Raw genomic sequence first — 23175 nt, forward strand, 5'->3', positions numbered from 1 at the left:
GAAACAGGTGGGAAATCAGGAGACGAAAGGCAGGATTTTGGTTCCAAACAAGGCAACTTTATTGCTAGCAAGTGAACAGTACCGAGTAGTCCTCAGGACACTGTGTGTCATAAATCATCTGACACTTACATTTATACTTCCCTACTGGGCCTGCGCATTTGGCCCCTTACACGTCACAACTGGCATGCGCAGTAAACATTTGTAGTTCTTACAGTACAAAATTTGTAGTCCCAGTACGCACTCACGTCATAACACTGAAATGATACTGGCGAGAAAACGAAACTTAGCAGCTTATTCTTCACACACACACACACAATGCTCCTTCTAGCACAGGAGATAAGGTTCGGCTCAGGAATGCAGGGGGTGTCAGCACCCTCCAAGGTCGCGTTGCTACATGCAAGCTGGTCTTGTATAGGCCTTCCAAAATACTGTTACAAGCTATAAGTCTAATAATCCTGCATTCTGTCCTTACATTAGTAAACAGCAAACTTCTTTCGTTAGTAACAGTAAAACTGGATAAGGCACAAATGTCCAGTGCAGTAATAAAGTATGGCTAAACAGCCAAAGCAGAGGTAGAGTGGCATAAGTATAAGTCCATCAGTAGGCAACAAAACATGAGGTTGTTCTGTTGTTCAGTAGTATACGGGTAGTACTCCTAGTATTTGAGTAGTATCCGGCGTTCCCACTCCTTCATACCCACATTGTAGGGTGCCAACTTGGCCAATCCAGGTCATAGGTTCCTGGCAAGATCCCCAAACAGTAAAACAGAATGAAGCCCCATAGTCCTTGAATTTTGGAAAGAATAAACAAACGATTCATTTCTATTCCACAAGAAACGAATTGCATAAAAGGGGAAGGGGGGACAAGATTTCATATAGGACCTTTCTGTGGTTACAATTACAAATCAAAACAGTTTACATATTAAATGAAGGAGGAGCAGCTGCTGTGTGAGAAGGGAATCAGGAAGAAAGCTGCAGGGAATAAGAGCCCCAGGAATGGACTGAGCAGTGCCAGTGAGGGGAGGAGGAATGAGGAAGAAGAGCTGAGGGAATAAAGAGCCCCAGGAATGGATTGAGCTAGTGCCAGTGAGGGGAGGAGAATGAGGAAGAAGAGCCTGAGGGAATAGAGAGCCCCAGGAATGGATTGGAGCGTGCCATGTGAGGGGAGGGAGAATGAGGAAGAAGAGCCTGAGGGAATAAAGAGCCCCAGGAATGGATTGGCAGTGCAGTGAGGGGAGGAGAATGAGGAAGAAGAGCCTGAGGGAATAAAGAGCCCCAGGAATGGATTGAGCAGATGCCAGTGGAGGGGAGGAGAAGAGGAAGAAGAGCCTGAGGGAATAAAGAGCCCCAGGAATGGATTGAGCAGTGCCAGTGAGGGGAGGAGAATGAGGAAGAAGATGCCTGAGGGAATAAAGAGCCCAGGAATGGATTGAGCAGTGCCAGTGAGGAGGAGAATGAGGAAGAGAGCCTGAGGGAAATACAAGAGCCCCAGGAATGGATTGAGCAGTGTCAGTGAGGGGAGGAGAATGAGGAAGAAGAGCCTGAGGGAATAAAGAGCCCCAGGAATGGATTGAGCAGTGCCAGTGAGGGGAGGAGAATGAGGAAGAAGAGCCTGAGGGAATAAAGAGCCCCAGGAATGGATTGAGCAGTGCCAGGCTCACTTGTGTGTGTGTGGCATTGCCTGGCACTGCATCCCCTGCTGCCACCTCCTACCTGCTCAGCACAAACCCCAAGAACCCCAGGAGAAGAATGAGGAAGAAGAGCCTGAGGGGCTACAGGGAATGGATTGAGCAGTGCCAGGCTCATTCTTCTTGTGTGTGTGTGGCATTGCCAGTCTCCTACCTGCTCCAATCCTCCTGCCCTTCTCCAGCTCCTCTGTGAATGTCTCCTGGGCTGCAGGGATGGGTTTCTCTGGATGCCAGTAGTGATCAGCTTCTTTAGCACTTGCTTCTGAAACAGGAAGTCTGTGCATTGAACAAAGGAAGCGAGACTGAGACACCTCCCTCCAGCCCTGTGAAGGGTTTGCAAATGAGACTGGGACTGGGCTAATGCTGTGTTATTTAATGATTCATTTACAGGATCAAGGAGGAGTCAGAAGAGGCTAGTGAACTGGGCTGCACATTTTCACCCCTGACTGGCAGAAGAAGAAAACTCAGTTTGTGTAGGACAGAGTGGGTCTGTCACATCGCACTCTGGGAGCTGTAGTCCTTCCTAGGAGAGATAACTGTGTAAGAATGTCACATCGCACTCTGGGAACTGTAGTCCTTCCTGGAAAGGCTTACTGTGTGACAGTGTCGTAGTACATTATGGGAGCTGTAGTCCTTCCTAGAAGTCATTACTGTGTGGGAGTTTCACAGTGCAGTCTGGGAGCTATAGTCCTTCCTAGGAGGGATTACTGTGTGGGAGTGTCCAACTGCACTCTGGGAGCTGTAGTCCCTCCTAGAAGGGTCATAATGCATTCTGGCAGCTGTACTCCTTCCTAGGAGGGTTACTGTGAGGGAGGGCCAAAGTGCACTCTGGGAGCTGTAGTCCTTCCTAGAAAGGCTTACTGTGCAAGAGTGTCAGTGCATTCTGGGAGTTGTAGTCCTTCCTAGGATGCATTACTATGTGGGACAGACCCAGTGCACTCTGAGAGATGTAGTCCTTCCTAGGAGGGATTACTGTGTAGGAGTGTAACAGTGCACTCTGGGAGCTGTAGTCCTTCCTAGAAGGGTCATAGTTTGTATAGGACAGAGCATGTGTGTCAGGAAGCAGAAAGTGACAGTCAGAGGGAGAGAGAGAGCGAGTGTAAACCCCCTAGTCGTGGAGCAGGTGAATTTGAATAATGGAAGAAATAAATACATGAGTGTCACAGTTTTAAATAGGGTTCCCAAATAAACTCCACACAACCAAGGGATTTAGCAAGAAAAAAATATTAAAGGTTTTATTAAAGGGTAAAGTAAATAGAAACACTTGTTGGTTATGTTTCTTAAATGTTGGTACCAATTTTTACAGGTTGATGGTATTAAATAAAATTAGTGCAAGATGTTAAATGCTTTGAAATAAGTCACAAAGGAAATAAAGGCAATAACAATTTTAAAACTACGATTACAGTCACCAAGGATCACAGCTATCAAGACCCCAACTCCACATCTGCAGTAACCCAAAACATCCCACACATGTACACAGCACTAATTAGTGTACTCAGATCTGATATATATATAGTTTTCAATTGTGCGCACACAATAATATTACCGGTATATCAAATCTTCGCTAGCATCGCTGCTTTCTTGCGTTGGGTACCTTAGTCTTCTTCACTTCCTACTACTACTACTACTACTACTATTTAGCATTTCTATAGCGCTACAAGGCATACGCAGCGCTGCACAAACATAGAAGAAAGACAGTCCCTGCTCAAAGAGCTTACAATCTAATAGACAAAAAATAAATAAAGTAAGCAAATCAAATCAATTAATGTGAACGGGAAGGAAGAGAGGAGGGTAGGTGGAGGCGAGTGGTTACGAGACTGGGTTTTCAGTCTAGATTTAAAGGTGGCCAAGGATGGGGCAAGACGTAGGGGCTCAGGAAGTTTATTCCAGGCGTAGGGTGCAGCGAGACAGAAGGCGCGAAGTCTGGAGTTGGCAGTAGTGGAGAAGGGAACAGATAAGAAGGATTTATCCATGGAGCGGAGTGCACGGGAAGGGGTGTAGGGAAGGACGAGTGTGGAGAGATACTGGGGAGCAGCAGAGTGAATACATTTATAGGTTAGTAGAAGAAGTTTGAACAGGATGCGAAAACGGATAGGGAGCCAGTGAAGGATCTTGAGGAGAGGGGTAGTATGAGTAAAGCGACCCTGGCGGAAGATGAGACGGGCAGCAGAGTTTTGAAACCGACTGGAGAGGGGAGAGGTGACTAAGTGGGAGGCCAGCAAGAAGCAGATTGCAGTAGTCTAAACGAGAGGTGACAAGGGTGTGGATGAGGGTTTTGGTAGAGTGCTCGGAAAGAAAGGGGCGGATTTTACGGATGTTGTAAAGAAAGAAACGACAGGTCTTGGCGGTCTGCTGGATATGAGCCTTTTCGGTTGGGGAGGTCAGTCCACTGGTCCAGGGACCCCTACTGCTCTGACTCAAAAAAAAACTCAAAAAAGGAAAACCCTGACTTTCTGTGCTCGGTGTATGCGCTAACCTCAATCAGTAGTTTCTTTGGCAAGGAACTTGTGGACTAACTAGATGCAAATAAAACAGATAAGCGGGGAAAATTTCTATCTAAACCACCCAAAACATGACCCCTTTTTGTTTTGTTCTACAACCACCCCAAATCTCACTGATGGACGGCTACACTAACTCCCCTAGAGGCAGGCACTCACAAGACTCAAGGCATAGGCATGGCAGCTGTTCCCCAAAGCAGGCTTTTGTCTGGATCCCCGGAGGCAGGCATAAACAAGAGAAACACAGTGTTCACTTTTAGTCTGACCACTCAGTGCCGGGGGATGCCTCTTCTCTCTCTCTTTGTGGATGCTCAAACCAGCAAGCTTCTGGGCTAGATCCCTCCTGAGGCAGGCACTCAAAAAGCACAGTTTCTTTTCTTGTCTGGGCACTCAGTGCAAGGGAGGGGGGCAGTCTCTCTGTCTCTTCTTGTGGGGCTGCTTCCCATAAGCCTCTTCTTTACAGGACAGACTCACAGCCGGCTTTCTCCTCTCTGGACAGGCAAACACTCACACAGAGGGATGCAGCTCTGCACTGCTCCCAACACACTCCAGACCCCCTTCTCTTTCCCCTCTGCTGCTCTCTCTGCCTGAGTGCCCGTATTTCTTCAGGACTCACCAGCTCTCTCTTCATCTGGGCTCACAGGCTCCTATCAGCTGCCTCTTCTTGTCTTGATTGGATCTTATCCTCATCCAGCCTGCCCGAGCATGTCCCTCTGCATGAGTCTGATTTCTCCCCTCAAGCCATGCTTGCAATCTCCATTGTCTGCCCATTGCCTTCTTGTGCCTCTGCTGCACTGTAAAACTTTTTTTCTTCTTTGTTCCACTCCTCCTGCCCCCTGGATTGGCTCAAAATTTGCGCCAATCTAAGGATCAGACTGCCTCCTGCCACCTCATTGGTCCAAATTCGTGCCTCTTAGCAGATCCTGGCTCCTATTGGCTGACTCTCACACTGTCCCTCCCCTAGTCACATCGCACTCTGGGAGTTGTAGTCCTTACTAGAATGCATTACTATGGGGAACAGTCCCAGTGCATTCTGGGAGATGTAGTCCATCCTACAAGGGTTTAATGTGTGGGGGTGTCACACTGCACTCTGGGAGCTGTAGTCCTTCCTAGAAGGGATTACTGTGTGGGAGTGTCAAAGTGCACTGGGAGCTGTAGTCCTTCCTAGAAAGGTTTACTGTACAAGACTGTCATAGTGCATTCTGGGAGTTGTAGTCCTTACTAGGATGCATTACTATGTGGAACAGACCCAGTGCACTCTGGGAGCTGTAGTCCTTCCAAGGAGGGATTACTGTGTAGGAGTGTCAAAGTGCACTCTGGGAGCTGTAGTCCTTCCTAGCAGGGATTACTGTGTAAGAATGTCACATCGCACTCTGGGAGCTGTAGTCCTTCCTAGGAGGGATTACTGCGTGGGAGTGTTACACTGCACTCTGGGAGCTGTAGTCCTTCCTAGATAGGCTTGCTGTGCAAGAGTGTCATAGTGCATTCTGGGAGTTGTAGTCCTTCCTAGGATGCATTACTATGTGGAACAGTCCCAGTGCACTCTGAGAGATGTAGTCCATCCTACAAGGGTTTAATGTGTGGGGGTGTCACACTGCACTCTGGGAGCTGTAGTCCTTCCTAGAAGGCATTACTGTGTGGGGGTGTCACAGTGCACTCTAGGAGCTGTAGTCCTTCCTAGAAGGGTCAGAGTGCACTCTGGGAACTGTAGTCCTTCCTAGAAAGGTTTACTGTACAAGACTGTCATAGTGATTCTGGGAGTTGTAGTCCTTACGAGGATGCATTACTATGTGGAACAGTCCCAGTGCACTCTGAGAGATGTAGTCCTTCCTAGGAGGGATTACTGTGTGGGAGGGTCACAATATACTCTGGGATCTGTAGTCCTTCCTACGAGGGATTACTCTGTGGAAGGGTCATAGTGCATTCTGGGAGTTGTAGTCCTTACGAGGATGCATTACTATGTGGAACAGTCCCAGTGCACCCTGAGAGATGTAGTCCTTCCTAGGAGGGATTACTGTGTGGGAGTGTTATACTGCACTCTGGGAGCTGTAGTCCTTCCTAGATAGGCTTGCTGTGCAAGAGTGTCATAGTGCATTCTGGGACTTGTAGTCCTTCCTAGGATGCATTACTATGTGGGACAGACCCAGTGCACTCTGAGAGATGTAGTCCATCCTACAAGGGTTTAATGTGTGGGGGTGTCACACTGCACTCTGGAAGCTGTAGTCCTTCCTAGAAGGCATTACTGTGTGGGGGTGTCACAGTGCACTCTGGGAGCTGTAGTCCTTCCTAGAAGGGTCAGAGTGCACTCTGGGAACTGTAGTCCTTCCTAGAAAGGTTTACTGTACAAGACTGTCATAGTGCATTCTGGGAGTTGTAGTCCTTACGAGGATGCATTACTATGTGGAACAGTCCCAGTGCACTCTGAGAGATGTAGTCCTTCCTAGGAGGGATTACTGTGTGGGAGGGTCACAATATACTCTGGGATCTGTAGTCCTTCCTACGAGGGATTACTCTGTGGAAGGGTCATAGTGGACTCTGGGAGCTGTAGTCTTTCCTACGAGGGATTACTGTGTGGCTCAGAGTGCACTCTGGGAGCTGTAGTCCTTGCTAGGCGGGATTACTGTGTGGGAGTTTCAAGTGCACTCTGGGAGCTGTAGTCCTTCCTAGGAGAGATAACTCTGTGGGAGTGTCACAGTGCAGTCTGGGAGCTGTAGTCCTTCCTAGAAGGGTCATAGAGGACTCTGGGAGCTGTAGTCCTTCCTAGGAGGGATTACTGTGTGGGAGGGTCAGAGTGCACTCTGGGAGCTGTACTCCTTCCTAGGAGGCATTACTGTGTGGGAGGGTCAAAGTGCACTCTGGGAGCTGTAGTCCTTCCTAGGAGGGATTACTGTGTAGGAGTTTCAAGTGCACTCTGAGAGCTGTAGTCCTTCCTAGGACGGTTACTATGTGGGAGGGTCAGAGTGCACTCTGGGATCTGTAGTCCTTCCTAGGAGGCATTACTGTGTGGGAGTGTCACAGTGCACTCTGAGAGCTGTAGTCCTTCCTAGGAGGCATTACTGTGTGGGAGGGTCAGAGTGCACTCTGGGAGCTGTAGTCCTTCCTAGGAGGCATTACTGTGTAGGAGTGTCAGAGTGCACTCTGGGAGCTGTAGTCCTTCCTAGGAGGCATTACTGTGTGGGAGGGTCACAATGTACTCTGGAATCTGTAGTCCTTCCTATGAGGGATTACTCTGTGGAAGGGTCATAGTGGACTCTGGGAGCTGTAGTCCTTGCTATGCGGGATTACTGTGTGGGAGTTTCAAGTGCACTCTGGGAGCTGTAGTCCTTCCTAGAAGGGTCATAGTGGACTCTGGGAGCTGTAGTCCTTCCTCGAAGGCATTACTGTATAGGAGTGTCAGAGTGCACTTTGGGAGCTCTAGTCCTTCCTAGGAGGGATTACTGTGTGGGAGGGTCACAATGTACTCTGGGAGCTGTAGTCCTTCCTACAAGGGATTACTCTGTGGAAGGGTCATAGTGGACTGGGAGCTGTAGTCCTTGCTATGCGGGATTACTGTGTGGGAGTTTCAAGTGCACTCTGGGAGCTGTAGTCCTTCCTAGAAGGGTCATAGTGGACTCTGGGAGCTGTAGTCCTTCCTCGAAGGCATTACTGTGTAGGAGTTTCAAGTGCACTCTGGGAGCTGTAGTCCTTCCTAGGAGAGATAACTCTGTGGGAGTGTCACAGTGGAGTCTGGGAGCTGTAGTCCTTCCTAGAAGGGTCATAGTGGACTCTGGGAGCTGTAGTCCTTCCTACGAGGGATTACTGTGCGGCTCAGAGTGCACTCTGGGAGCTGTAGTCCTTGCTAGGCGGGATTAGGTGTTAGTAGTATATTACCATTGTCCATTGGAAAAAATCTGTGTGGAAGCATGTAATTTAGGTAGGAAGTAAGGTCTGTTATAAAACGTTGAGGGGCAGTTTTTATTAAGTAACTAGGGCATATATCTAATTTGCAATGGAACTTGGTAAATTTGTTGATCACTTGGGTGATTGTTTTCTTCCTTCAATAAGTCAAAGTTTGTCCAGATTCGGTCAGCTGGGTATTCATCAGTGGTAGGGTCCAAACAGTTGATGAATTTTTCATAATCGTTTAAGTGGTAGGGTGGATCGTGGCTTGATTATTTTCTCGTGGAAGTAGCTAATTCATTTGCTGATGGGGTATCTGTATTGGTTGTGGTAACCGGAGTGGTGTCAAGAAGACTGTGCACAAATTGGAATAGCTTATGTGTATCCTTATATTCTGGCCCAATTTTGGATTTGTAATATGATCTTTTATTTTGTCTAATTGTATATTTGTATTGTCTTAGCAGTCATCTTTCCTTTTGTTCCATGTTCGTTCAAGTCTTCTCACCTGGGTTTTTCGTTTTTTCAAGTCATCATTAAACCAAGGTAGTGAACTGTGTCTACGTGATGTTCTTGTTTGTGATGGTGCTATTCTGTTGTTTCTGCCTTTTCGTGCTGCGTCCCAGAGCCCAACAGAACCAGCACTACTTACACAGACAAATTCTCCAACTGGTATCTTAGAACCCTGGTCAGCTGGTAAAGTCTACTAAAACAATAACAACTAGAAACAAAAAGAACCTAAAGAAGCTTCTTGGGGTTAATACAGGTTTATCCTTTACCAAAATTAGGAAAAAATAGTCTTGTACAGGGCTTTTTTAAGGGGGTACTTGGGGGTACTGAGTACCGGCACCTTTTCCATTGTCTGCTAAAATTGGCCCATGGTCCTCAAGTTTTAATGAAAGATCTCAGGCTCTACCCACCAATTCCACCTTGTCCTAGATTCTGTGACTGGTTGCAGGGGGCCTGGCTATTGTGGGCTGGGTCCTTCATTGATCACCTCACTCCTGAAGGGTGGCCTAACATTTGAGTACCGGCACCTTTTTTGCTAGAAAAAGCACACTCTATAGGTACAGTATACATAAATGGAAATTCAGTGGAAAAGGTCAGGACATTCTTTCAGTCTCCCTGGCGTGGGGCCAAAAGAGATGTACGCTGATCTCTTTCCTGTCTTACAGAAAAGTTTATATAGGGTTTTTTTCCTTACAGTACAAATGAGTAAGAGGGAGGGAGGGGAGGTCCCCCCCCCCCCCCCCCCAGTTAGCATCTTGCAGGTACAGTCAGGATCTCTTTGTTTATAGTATCAACAAAGAAGTACATAGCATATGTTTGCATTTCCTTAGAAGATGGATTTGTTGTCAAAATGTTTTGGATCATTATCTCTCTTCTGGTCACATTTACAGTTTTCCCACAAAAGAATCTATTTGTCAGAACTTTTGGTCTTTTGTCTCAGTATTTTCCTTATCCTTATTCTAAAGAGAGGAGGCAAGAGTTTAACTGCTCCCTTTAGAGGTGTTACATTTCTCTCCTGACAGCCCAGACCCTGTGTTTGGAGACATGTCAGAACATAGATTCTCTTGTGTTCAAAGAAATACATAATAAAAGCTATTGCTACCTGGCTCCAGAGGTCTGTTTCTCCTTTTTGTGAGATACAATATTTGATCTATTGTTCTAGACAGAACAATACAGAAAAGTCATTCTCTCTTGCCTTGAAGTGGCCCCCTACAAAAGACATGGAAAAGAACTCTGTCGCCCAAATTCCCTGAGGCCTGTCCACACTTATGGGAGGGTCGTGGTCAAGAGGGGGGTAGAGTGAATTGCTTCCAGCAATAACTGTTCTCATGATCAGAAGGGGAGAAATCTCCATCTCTCCCTGTACGTTGAATACTGGAGGCCTTCTCTGTGCCTCCTCCAACAGTGTCAAGTGTGTTTCTACATCTATTGTCCCAGTTTAGGAGATATTGAATGGAAGCTATTTGTACTGACCATACATTCGTGTAGAACTGTTGCCAGAATTGTACCGGGTCAATTTGGCCTCTTGTGTTGTAAGTTTTACGTTCATGTTTCTGGACCAGATTTTTTCTTCGCCATTGTATTACTATCACGTTATATCATTATCTTGTTACCCAAAATCCTTCTTGTTATACTATTATGTTTTTTCATTATCATGTTGTCCAAGATTCTTCTATAACACTAAATGTCTATTTTCTAACATATGCGTTGCTTGAGTATTAATCCAATTAAATTCCCATAAGTGGAGAAAGTCCTTACATTCTCGGGTATTCTTTGTGTTATGGTCTTCTAGGTGCAAGTTTATATCCCCTAATATTAGAAGATTAGAATTAGATACACGGGCATTAGAAATGAAGTCCATGAAATGTGGTTGGCATTCTTGCCAATTTCCTGGTGGTCTGTAAAACAAAATAATATTTAAATGGTCAAGCAAGGTGGAATGGTTTATACTAATGGAGGCAATTTCGAGTTGTGGTGTTATGGATGCGGCTTTAGTTGTTGCTGTGAGATAAGATTTGTAAATTAATGCAATGCCTCCTCCTCTCTTTCCCTTTCTTGACCAGTGGGTAATTTTGTAGCCGGGTGGGCAGAGATCCAGTAATATTGGGTCATTTTGATCGTGAATCCAAGTTTCATTGATGATTACTAGATCTAGGTTGTCATCAGTGATCCAATCTGTTATTGTAGTTGTTTTATTAACAGCAGATCTGACATTTGTATACCCTAATTGGATTATTTGGAAGGGATCAGTTAGGTTTGAGATTATGTTGATTTTTCTTAGATGTCTATTTACTGATGGTGGAGGTTTATTATGTCCCTTTTTTCCCTTTATCTTGATTTTGTTCAAGTGAGGTGATGATTCCATTATTTTGGTTATTATTGTGGTTATGGCGGTATGTATTGTGTCTGGCTGGTCGGTGGGGCAGGTGTATTGTGGGAATGCTATTAGTTTCAGATAGAGGGGTGGTTAGTATGTGACGAATTAGGGTGAGTAGATGGAGAAGAGTAGTTTAGTAATATTCATCTTGGTATTATTTCATAAGGGATGTTTGATTGATAGTGTTCGGTAGTTGAAGTACAAACTGTGGGGTTATTGAGATCGATTTTCTCAGTTGTGTTATTAATTTTTAAGTACACATTGTAGAGTTTTTGAAGAAGATTTTTCAATTGCGTTGCAATACTCAATTTTTGATATTACAGTTAGTAATGTGGAGGAGTGGTGGACTTTGGTCCTGGGGAACTGAGTTCGATTCCCACTTCAGGCACAGGCAGCTCCTTGTGACTCTGGGCAAGTCACTTACTACTACTACTACTTAACATTTCTAGAGCGCTACTAGGGTTACGCAGCACTGTACAGTTTAACAAAGAAGGACAGTCCCTGCTCAAAGGAGCTTACAATGTCAAGTTGGGGCAGTCTAGTTTCCTGAATAGAGGTAACGTGGTTAGGTGCCGAAGGCGACATTGAAGAGGTGGGATTTGAGTAAGGATTTGAAGATGGGCAGGGAGGGGGCCTGGCGTATGGGCTCAGGGAGTCTATTCCAAGCATAGGGTGAGGCGAGGCAGAAAGGGCGGAGCCTGGAGTTGGCAGTGGATGGATTTGTCTTGAGAGCGGAGGTTACGGGTAGGAACGTAAGGGAAGATGAGGGTAGAGAGGTAAGGAGGGGCTGCAAATCGAGTGCATTTGTAGGTTAGTAGGAGAAGCTTGAACTGTATGCGGTACCTGATCGGAAGCCAGTGAAGTGACTTGAGGAGAGGGGTGATATGAGTATATCGGTCCATGAGGAAGATAAAACGTGCAGCAGAGTTCTGAATGGACTGAAGGGGGGACAGATGGCTAAGTGGGAGGCCAGTGAGGAGTAGGTTGCAGTAGTCAAGGCGAGAGGTAATGAGATCAGATACCGCATACAGTTCAAGCTTCTCCTTCTTACCTACAAATGCACTCAGTCTGCAGCCCCTCATTACCTCTCTACCCTCATTTCCCCTTACGTTCCGGCCCGTAACCTCCGCTCACAGGACAAATCCCTCCTCTCAGTACCCTTCTCCACCACCGCCAACTCCAGGCTCCGCTCATTCTGCCTCGCCTCACCTCACCCTATGCTTGGAATCAACTTCCTGAGCCCTTACACCAAGCCCCCTCCCTACCCATCTTCAAATCCTTGCTCAAAGCCCACCTCTTCAATGTTGCTTTCGGCACCTAACCTTTATACCTTTCAGGAAATCTAGACTGCCCCTATTTGACATTTGTCCTTTAGATTGTAAGCTCCTTTGAGCAGGGACTGTCCTTCTATGTTAAATTGTACAGCACTGCGTAACCCTAGTAGCGCTTTAGAAATGTCAAGTAGTAGTAGTAGAGAGTGGATGAGAGTTCGGGTGGTGTACTCAGAAAGGAAAGGGCGAATTTTGCTAATGTTATAGAGGAAGAAGCGACAGGTCTTGGCTATCTGCTGGATATGTGCAGAGAAGGAGAGGGCGGAGTCGAAGATGACTCCGAAGTTGCGGGCAGATGAGACGGGGACGATAAGGGTGTTATCAACTGAGATAGAGAGTGCCCCAGGTACAAATAAGTACCTGTATATAATATGTAAGCCGCATTGAGCCTGCTACGAGTGGGAAAGCGTGAGGTACAGATATAATAAAAATAAAATAAAATAAAATAATTCAGTGAAAGGCAATATGATGCAGAGGTATCAATAAAGATCAGAAGTCTACAGAATGAGTCAATTAATACATATAAGTACATAAGTAATGCCATACTGGGAAAAGACCAAGGGTCCATCGAGCCCAGCATCCTGTCCACGACAGCAGCCAATCCAGGCCAAGGGCACCTGGCAAGCTTCCCAAACGTACAAACATTCTATACATGTTATTCCTGGAATTTTGGAGTTTTCCAAGTCCGTTTAGTAGCGGTTTATGGACTTGTCCTTTAGGAAACCGTCCAACCCCTTTTTAAACTCTGCTAAGCTAACCGCCTTCACCACTTTCTCCGGCAACGAATTCCAGAGTTTAATTATACGTTGGGTGAAGAAAATTTTCCCGGATTTGTTTTAAATTTACTACACTGTAGTTTCATCGCATGCCCCCTAGTCCTAGTATTTTTGGAAAGCGTGAACAGACGCTTCACATCAGCCTGTTCCACTCCACTCATTATTTTATATACCTCTATCATGTCTCCCCTCAGCCGTCTCTTCTCCAAGCTGTATAGCCCTAGCCTCCTTAGTCTTTCTTCATAGGGAAGTTGTCCCATCCCCGCTATCATTTTAGTCGCCCTTTGCTGCACCTTTTCCAATTCTACTATATCTTTCTTGAGATGCAGCGACCAGAATTGAACACAATACTCAAGGTGCGGTCGCACCATGGAGTGATACAATGGCATTATAACATCCTCACACCTGTTTTCCATACCTTTCCTGATATTCTATTCGCTTTCTTAGCCACAGCAGCACACTGAGCAGAAGGTTTCAGTGTATTATCGACGACGACACCTCTATGTGACCTTAACTAAGCAATATATACTAGACAGTAGTAGGATCCAGATCTTGAGTCACTCCACTTAGTTACAAGCTATCTGGATTTGACTAAACAGTATACAAAACCATCTAAATTTGATTAATCAATATACAAATCTAGTCAATAGAAAATGCAGATCTTGAGTCTCTTCACAGCAGTTACAAGCCACCTAACACCATCTATACTTGGCCTTTGTTACAAAAAACAGCTGTTCATAATTTGTTAGGATTGTTGCAATGGTCAAGAGTGATGATCATCAAAGTACTAGTAGTGGTCTTACTGGTGGTGAAAGCAATGCTCGTTATGAGACCCTGATTTGATTTTTTTTAATTCGCACGCTGTTTCAATCTCACCGTTAAGGCAGCAGCACGCTCAAGTGGACACTAACATGTGGTCCTGATGCTTAGGGTGTCCATCGTTGCCATTCGAATCAAAGAAGCGGTGGTGGATCGTGATCACTTCAATGATGGACAGTAGCTCTAGCGACTTATCAGATGAAAGTGGCGGTTGAAGAATATCGGGCAGACGCGCCAATCCTCAGCGAATGCACTGCCTCCAACCCGGTGCACACTTCTAGGCCAGGCCTGACCTCGTGGCGTGGGGCAGAGGATCGATGAACGTGGAACCGCATGAGAATATCCACCTGGCAGGAACATGGAGTGAGGGAACCCCAGCCGTGATTCCTCTGACTGAGGACTAGAAACAGCGCTTCCTCAGCCGTAGATGACACCTAGCATCAGGTAACTATGATCTGGATTGTTCTTCCCAATGTGCATCACTTTGCATTTGTCCACATTTACCCCCCTGTTTTGAAAGATGCACAGCTTTAGCATCTCCTCACAGGGAAGTCATCCCATCCCCTTTATCATTTTCATCGCCTTCCTCTGTACCCTTAACGTTTAGCTAGATCTTTTTTGATATCTAGTGACCAGAATTGCACAGCTCGCAGGTAGAGTTAACAGCAGGTGGAGAGAGTGCTAGGCCCATTGCATGGGACAAATGTTTGCTGTATATATGTGTGATGAATTTCAAGTCTGTATATATTTTTTTTAACTATTTATTAATACACTTTGAATTATATAAGAAATCACATCATTTATTTATTTGTTACATTTGTATCCCACATTTTCCCACATATTTGTAGGCTCAATGTGGCTTACATAGTACTGGAGAGGCCTTTGCAGGCTCCGGTGTGAACAAATACAGGGTGATGTTGTGGTAAGATCAAGTTCATGTGGCACAGCCACATTAGGGAATCAGAGAACGGAAGAGTTGTGTTACATCCATTACGTGCTTTAGTTTGGTTGTGTTGCAGAGATTAGGCATTTCAGTTGGATCGGTAGGGTATGCCTTTTTAAACAGGTTGGCTTTTAGTGATTTTCGGAAGTTTAAGTGGTCGTACGTCGTTTTCAAGGCTTTTGGTAATGGGTTCCACACTTGTGTGCTTATGTAGGAAAAACTAGATGCGTAAGTTGTTTTATATTGAAGTCCTTTGCAGCTTGGGTAGTGCAGATTTAGATAATATTGTGTTGATTCGGATGTATTTCTAATTGGTAAGTCGATCAAGTCTGTCATGTAACTCGGGGCTTCTCCGTAGATGATTTATAAAAAAAGAGACAGAAAAGTTAATTGTGATCCAGAAATAAAAAAACAAAGAATACAATGTTTTTAGTCCACATTTATGGAGAAGAGATTAAGGACAAATTAGAACAAATCAAAAAGGGAACTTTTGCAATTAAACTAAAGATATGGATGAGGCTGGGCCTGGGATAAAGGCAGTCAGGGAGTATTCATGTTCAGTCACTGAGGAGCCCTAGGGTTTGTTTGCGGATTAATACCTTTCAAATATTTGAACGTCTGTATCATATCACCCCTGTTTCTCCTTTCCTCCAGGGTATACATGTTCAGGTCAGCAAGTCTCTCCTCATACGTCTTGTAACGCAAATCCCATACCATTCTCGTAGCTTTTCTTTGCACCGCTTCAATTCTTTTTACATCCTTAGCAAGATACGGCCTCCAAAACTGAACACAATACTCCAGGTGGGGCCTCACCGACTTATACAGGGGCATTAAAACCTCTTTTCTTCTGCTGGTTACACCTCTCTCTATACAGCCTAGCAACCTTCTAGCTACGGCCACCGCCTTGTTACACTGTTTCGTCGCCTTCAGATCCTCAGATACTATCACCCCAAGATCTCTCTCTCCATCTGTACATATCAGACTCTCACCGCCTAACACATGCGTCTCCTGTGGATTTCTACTCCCTAAGTGCATCACTTTGCATTTCTTCGCATTGAATTTTAATTGCCACACCTTAGACCATTCTTCTAGCTTCCGCAGATGTACAGTTCAGGCAGGTGGAAAGAGGTGTCCTAACTGCCGGCTGTAAGGATCGTCTAAAACAACATACAAACCTGACATCCAAAAATGAGAGAGAATGCTTGTCTAGAATATTTTGCAATAATTGCGACTCTTACATAGAAAAAAAGCAAAAATGCAAAGTCATAAAATGTTTGCAGTGTGGTGATCCTGTACTGAAAGGCGAATAACATTTATGCTATATGACAAGGCTGGCTAGACGTAAAACATATGAAAGGTGTATCATTTAAGACTGTGAATATATGCAGGAGACAGGGTTGCACATCCCCAACTACATCTTTGCAACGGATCTTTACCGTGAGCATGACAGGGAACTCAAGGGGGTAAACTGTCTGAGTTCGGAAGTTGTTTCATTGACAAGTGGTTCAAGAACTACACTTTCGGAGCTCAGAATTCAAAAGGCTACGATGGTTATTTCATAATCAGTCAGCTGTTGCAGGAAACGATGGATATGAGTTTGTTAGCGCAATGTGGTAAGCTTTCACAAACCAGAGTTGATGTGCTGGTCATTTATTTCATAGATTCTCTAAAATTTCTGCCCATGAAGCTTACCAAGCTCCTGCAAGCCATGGGCTTTGAAGGTAGCAAAGGGTATAGTCCTCTTTTTTAACACCATGGAAAATCAAAACTATGTGGGGGAAATGCCTGAGGAAAAGTAGGACGGTGTTGAGAGCATGATGCGCGATGAAAGAGAACCTTTCACATGACAGTACAGCTAGAACATGATTATGACTTCTAGCCTTCTAATGTAAGCAAGATGTCTATATTTTTATAAAAGCCTGTGTCCTGTATAGAGAGGAAATTATGGAAATGACTGACAAAACTGAGGAGATAGAAGTAGAAGAAATACCGTGGGGTGGGGCAACGACCCTAAGGAATTGTATAGACCCGTTCCAAATCATCACATTCAGTTCCGTGTGTATGACCATGTTCAGGTTGGTGTGCTTACAACTGAGAATCATAGCTCTGCCGTTGACCAACGATTATCATCAGCAGAACAAAAGATATTCAACTGCCACTATCCGCTGCCTAATATACACCGAGGACAAAACACAGAAAGATCAGGCACTATCTAAATGGTGGTGAAATGCAGATGGGCGACTACTTTCTTGACGGTTATGCCGTCATTAAACTGCCTTTACTCTTTTGTCAATAAAACTAAAGAATATCCTATTGGTCACCCCTAAATCATCTATGAAAATTTTGGACCCTTCGATTATTTCGGGCTTGTATAAGCCAAGTTGTTCCCTCCTGTTAGGCTGCATGGTAAACTCATGTTTCTGTTGTGTTGCATGTGTCTACACACCTCTTTGAGAATACATAAGCATGCATCTGCGTCAAAAGCAGGAAGCATCGGGGTTTCCTCAGTGGTGTACTGATGCTGAACAAAAAGAAAGTGTGCTTTTACGTGCTGACCAGATAACCGTGAACAAAACTGTTCTTAAACTCTTTGTGGGGGAAGTTTGGCCAAAGAAGAAATCTACCTGCCACAAGCATCACAAGAGACCCCAATGAGCTCTATATGCACCTGTTTCTCCATGAATACACAGTGTCGTCTTGCGATCTTATAGACGATGATGCGGCATGCGGTAATACTAACATCTTCATAGCCTCTTTTACAACTGCACATGTAGGTTAGAACTGTACAGGGCTCTTCACGCTTTACAAGAGCGCTGTCTTTATCACGACACAGACTCTGAATTTTGTGAGCAAGGAGGGTATGTGGAATCCTCCTTTGGGTGATTATTTAAGTGAATTAAAGAGTGAGATCTCTAGGGGCAGTGGCGTACCTAGGGTAGTTGACACCCGGGGCCGGTCATTTTTTAACACCTCCCCCCCAAATCCAGTACTAGGCATACCGAGAATACAAAACACTCAGGACCTATAGCGCAATTCTACCATACCATAAGCAGTCATTTCTACAAGTCACACAAGCATCTTAAACGCTACAGTGAGCACTAGAACATCAATTCACCTATTGTAAAATGAAAACAGACAGATTAGTACAGATCGTCGATCCTGCACAGTCAATGCCAACCGGAAGCCATGTCTTTTTCACAAACACAGATACACCCTAATCCACTATAGAATAAGTAATCATAAACTTTCTATTTAGACAAAAATTAAACTGAACCCAAGATGCCAGACTCTGCATACAATGCAACACCACAGAAACAGAAAATGACCCCTAGTACTGTGCAAAATATAAAGACAGTGGATGTAAATTTGAAAAAACTAACAAATCCGATCACCACTTTACAAATTAACAAATAGAAATAAAACAAATATAGAAAATAAAATACCATTTTACTGGACTAATACATTTAGCTATCAAAGGCCAAAACCTCCTTCCTCAGGTCAATACAGTATAGTACTGTTATAGTATCTTATCCTGAGGAAGGGGGTTTTGTTCTCTGAAAGTTAAGTCAAAATGTATTAAAAATTAGTCCAATAAAATGATTACCTTATTTATATGTTCTATTTATAAACATTTATTAACACATAAACACAGATACAATACTATACCCTGGTTTCTGCATTCCTCATCTTCTTTTCACTGTCTTCCTTCCATCCAGCATCTGTCTTCGCTCTTTCTCTGAAATCTGGTGTCTGCCCTCTCTCTCTCTGCCCCTTCCATCCACCATCTGCCCTCTTTCTCTCTCCCCCTTCCACCCACCATCTGCCCTTTCTCTCTGCCCCTTCGATCCGTCTGCCCTCCCTCTCCCATCCATCCAGGGTCTGCCCTCCCTCTCCCATCCATCCAGGGTCTGTCCTCCTTCAGGCTCCCCCCTTCCATCCAGGGTCTGTCCCCTCTCTCTGCCCCCTCTTTCCACCTGCACCTAGTTCCAGTTCCAGCCCACATCTCCCACCTGCCACCCTTTTCAGCCCCACTATCCCACCAGTCCCCAGCCCTTTTCTCCCATCAGTCCTGGGCTTCAGCCCCCAGCCACTTCTCCCTGTCCCCTTTTCAGCCCCTAGTTTCAACCCCAGCCCTTTTCTCTCACCAGTCCCAAGCTTCAGCCCCAGCCAGTTCTCCCTGTCCCCTTTAAAGCCCCCAGTCCCCACAGTTTCAGCCCCTGCCCCTTTTCAGCCCCCAGTTCCAGACCCCTTCTCCCATGAGCACTTCCCTCCCCAGTCCCCTTATTCCCTCTGAGCACCCCCACCCCTCCCCAATCCCCATTCTCCCCTCTGAGCACCCCCACCCTCCCCAATCCCCTTCTCACCTCTGAGCATCCCTCCTCTGAACTCCCCCACCCTGCCCAATCCCCTTCTCACCTCTGAGTACCCTTCTGAGCTCCCCCACCCTTCCCAATCCCCTCTGAGCACCCCCACCCCTCCCCAATCCCCATTCTCCCCTCTGAGCACCCCACCCTCTCCAATCCCCTTCTCCTCTCTGAGCACCCCTCCTCTGAACTCCCCCACCCCTCTCCAATCCCCATTCTCCCCTCTGAGCATCCCCACCCTCTCCAATCCCCTTCTCCCCTCTGAGCACCCCTCCTCTGAACTCCCCCATCCCCTCTCCAATCCCCTTCTCCCCTCTGAGCTCCCCCCTGTCCTAGTCCTGCCCCCCCCTCCATTGAGAGCCACAGAGCCCTCTTCTCCTGCCACCACCTGCCTTTTTCTTTCTTTTTTTTTTTTAAATCCGTGCAGCCACGCAGGCAGCGCTTTGCGTCTGCCCTGTCTGTGCTGTGAAAGAAGTAAATCGCCAGCGCTGGCTTCGGGGCTTCCCTCGATGTCCCGCCCTCTTATGAGGTGGTGGCAGGAGAGAGACGCGACGGAGCACCCCCCCACACGCGGACACCGGGGGCGGACCGCCCCCACCACCCCGCCCTTGCTACGCCACTGTCTAGGGGTGAGCATATCACAGAGTTTGTCTCAACCGATCACGGGTACAGGTTATCCAGAAGGGAGACCCACCTGAAGGTAAAAGGAATCACACTCATTTTTGTAGTCCAAAGAGCTAATTATGGATTTATTTATTTATGACATTTATATCCCACATTATCCCAAACAAGTTTGAGTTTGATGTGGCTTACAATAAACTGTATAAGATACATAACAAAGAATAATGCATAAATTCAATTTTACAATACAATATCATAAACAAACTGGGATAGCGATGGATGTTTAACATTTAGAAAATCTTTTATGAATGAGAAATTGTACATGAAGCAAAGAGAAAGTTAATGGTAAATAGAGTAATAACCAATTCAGGTAATAATTAGTTGTTTGAGATATGGTCGTTCTTTGTGAAGGTTTGTTTGAATAGGAATGATTTGAGGATTTTGCGGAATCTAGTATATTCCTGTATATTTCTTATTTTGGGTGCTAAAGAGTTCCACCATTTGGTTCTTAGGTAAGTGAAGTCTGCAGAGTGGACAGTTTTGTAGATCAAATATCAAATCTGATCACATATAAATCTGAGTATACTATGAGCGTACTGTCAACATCCTCATCTAGGGAAAACTTGTACAAAATAATGTGCTTTCAGTAGTTTTCTGGAAGCCAAATATGATGATGTATTGCAAACTGAATCCGGTAGAGCATTCCATAGAGTTGGTCCAGCAATTCTAAAGAGAGACTCTCGATAGATGGTAAGCTTAATAAACCTGAATGAGGGTACTTCCAGCAATCCTTTAGTAGCAGATTGTAATGGGATCAATGGGTTGTAATTTTGGATTACGATCCAAGGGTGCCAGTGGGTGAACAAACCAAAATATCCATTCAGCAAAAAGGGATAGTCAGAAACAAGGCCCGGTGGTTTGACCCAGGAGAATCCACCACAGCGGCTGCTGAAGACGTCACATCTTTCTTCGGAGTCTTCACAGCCTCCTCTATAGTCTGCTCTTGTCGAAGTGGTGGAGCAACCTGGTCTGAGGGGAACAAAAATGTCTCTCCCGAAAGCTGGGACTCTCCCTGCGTCCAGTGCTGAGCTGGGATCTCACCCTCATTTCCTGCCCGCTGCGGGAGCACAAATGAATCCAACTTCAGTTGACCAAGAGGGGTAGAGGTGGCTTCAGGGGAATAAAACCTCACCTTACCCTTATGCTTAGAAGGCACGATAGAGCAGATTCTCCTGTGTCCTCTCAGCCATATTGCTCTGTCCCCCGCCATCGTAATTTTTTGACCTTTGCAGCTGCTCATCTAAGTTTTTTTTTCACCCTTCTTCTCATTCTATCATAGTCTCCTTTTTGAAAGTTAAATGCTAATATATTGGATTTCCTGCGTGTACTTACTATAGAGCTAATATCAAATCTGATCGTGTTATGAACACTGTTATCCAGCGCCACCCATTGACTTAGTGGTAGGGTCTCAAGTATTAACCGTGTGGTAATGGTCTACGTGCGTAGAATGACGATTACTGCCTGGTTTCCGCCATGCACCAAAAATAGAAATAATTTTCTGATGCTCGTAGTGGACACACGTAAAAATCGAAATTATTGCCTAGGCAACGCGGTAGCCGGGTGATGACTCCAAATTGACACACATTGGGTTCTTGTAGGCGTCTAGGCCCCCTAGTTTTAGCAGGTGTTTAAGAGGCCAGTCTGAAATACCAAAACAATATGAGAGTGCAGGAAGTCTCCTAGAATAGTCATTACTGAATTTTTCTCTCGGCCATTTCAGCTTTCTAGTTGTTTCTTCCTCCACTCCTAGATATTTATATGAACCTTCCTGTGTGGATCATTCGGTGGTTTCTACTACTACTACTTATCATTTCTATAGGTTCTTGATGTTTACCTTCTAACAGAAGCTTTTATTACACTCAGTGCATGTAAATGGCTTCACTCCTGTGTGAACTCTGTGGTGCCTTGACAGATGTCCCTTCTCAGTGAAGGTTTTACCACACTCAGAACATCTAAATGGTTTCACTCCTGCATGGATTCTCTACTGTATTGTGAGCTTTCCCTTCTGCTTGAAGCTTTTATTACACTCAGTGCAGATGAATGGTTTCATACCTGTGTGGATTCTCTGATGTTTTGTGAGGTTTCCCTTCTGCCTGAAGCTTTTATTACACTCCGTGCAGATGAATGGTTTCATACCTGTGTGGATTCTCTGATGTTTTGTGAGGTTTCCCTTCTGCCTGAAGCTTTTATTACACTCCGTGCAGATGAATGGTTTCATACCTGTGTGGATTCTCTGATGTTTTGTGAGGTTTCCCTTCTGCCTGAAGCTTTTATTACACTCAGTGCAGATAAACAGTTTCACTCCTGAGTGGATTCTCTGGTGTTTTGTGAGCTTTCCCTTCTGCTTGAAGCTCTTATTACACTCAGTGCAGATAAACGGTTTCACTCCTGTGTGGATTCTCTGATGTTCTCTGAGGGTTGTTTTATGACTGAAGCTTTTATTACACTCACTGCAGATGAATGGTTTCATTCCTGTGTGGATTCTCTGGTGTTTTGTGAGCTTTCCCTTCTGCTTGAAGCTTTTATTACACTCAGTGCAGATAAACGGTTTCACTCCTGTGTGAATTCTCTGGTGTTTTGTGAGGTATTGCTTCCGACTGAAGCCTTTATTACACTCAGTGCAAATGAATGATTTCATTCCTGTGTGGATTCTCTGGTGTATTGTGAGGTATTGCTTCCGACTGAAGCCTTTATTACACTCAGTGCAAATGAATGATTTCATTCCTGTGTGGATTCTCTGGTGTATTGTGAGGCTTGTTTTATGAGTGAAGCTTTTATTACACTAAGTGCAGATGAATGGTTTCATTCCTGTGTGGATTCTCTGGTGTTTTGTGAGGTATTGCTTCCGACTGAAGCCTTTATTACATTCACTGCAAATGAATGATTTCATTCCTGTGTGAATTCTCTGGTGTTTTGTGAGGTATTGCTTCCGACTGAAGCCTTTATTACACTCAGTGCAAATGAATGATTTCATTCCTGTATGGATTCTCTGGTGTATTGTGAGGCTGTTTTATGAGTGAAGCTTTTATTACACTAAGTGCAAATGAATGATTTCATTCCTGTGTGAAATTCTCTGGTGTTTTGTGAGGTATTGCTTCCGACTGAAGCCTTTATTACACTCAGTGCAAATGAATGATTTCATTCCTGTGTGGATTCTCTGGTGTATTGTGAGGCTTGTTTTATGAGTGAAGCTTTTATTACACTAAGTGCAGATGAATGGTTTCATTCCTGTGTGGATTCTCTGGTGTTGTGTGAGGTATTGCTTCCGACTGAAGCTTTTATTACATTCACTGCAAATGAATGATTTCATTCC

The sequence above is a fragment of the Microcaecilia unicolor genome, unplaced genomic scaffold (assembly GCF_901765095.1).
Source record: "Microcaecilia unicolor unplaced genomic scaffold, aMicUni1.1, whole genome shotgun sequence".
NCBI lineage: Eukaryota > Metazoa > Chordata > Amphibia > Gymnophiona > Siphonopidae > Microcaecilia > Microcaecilia unicolor.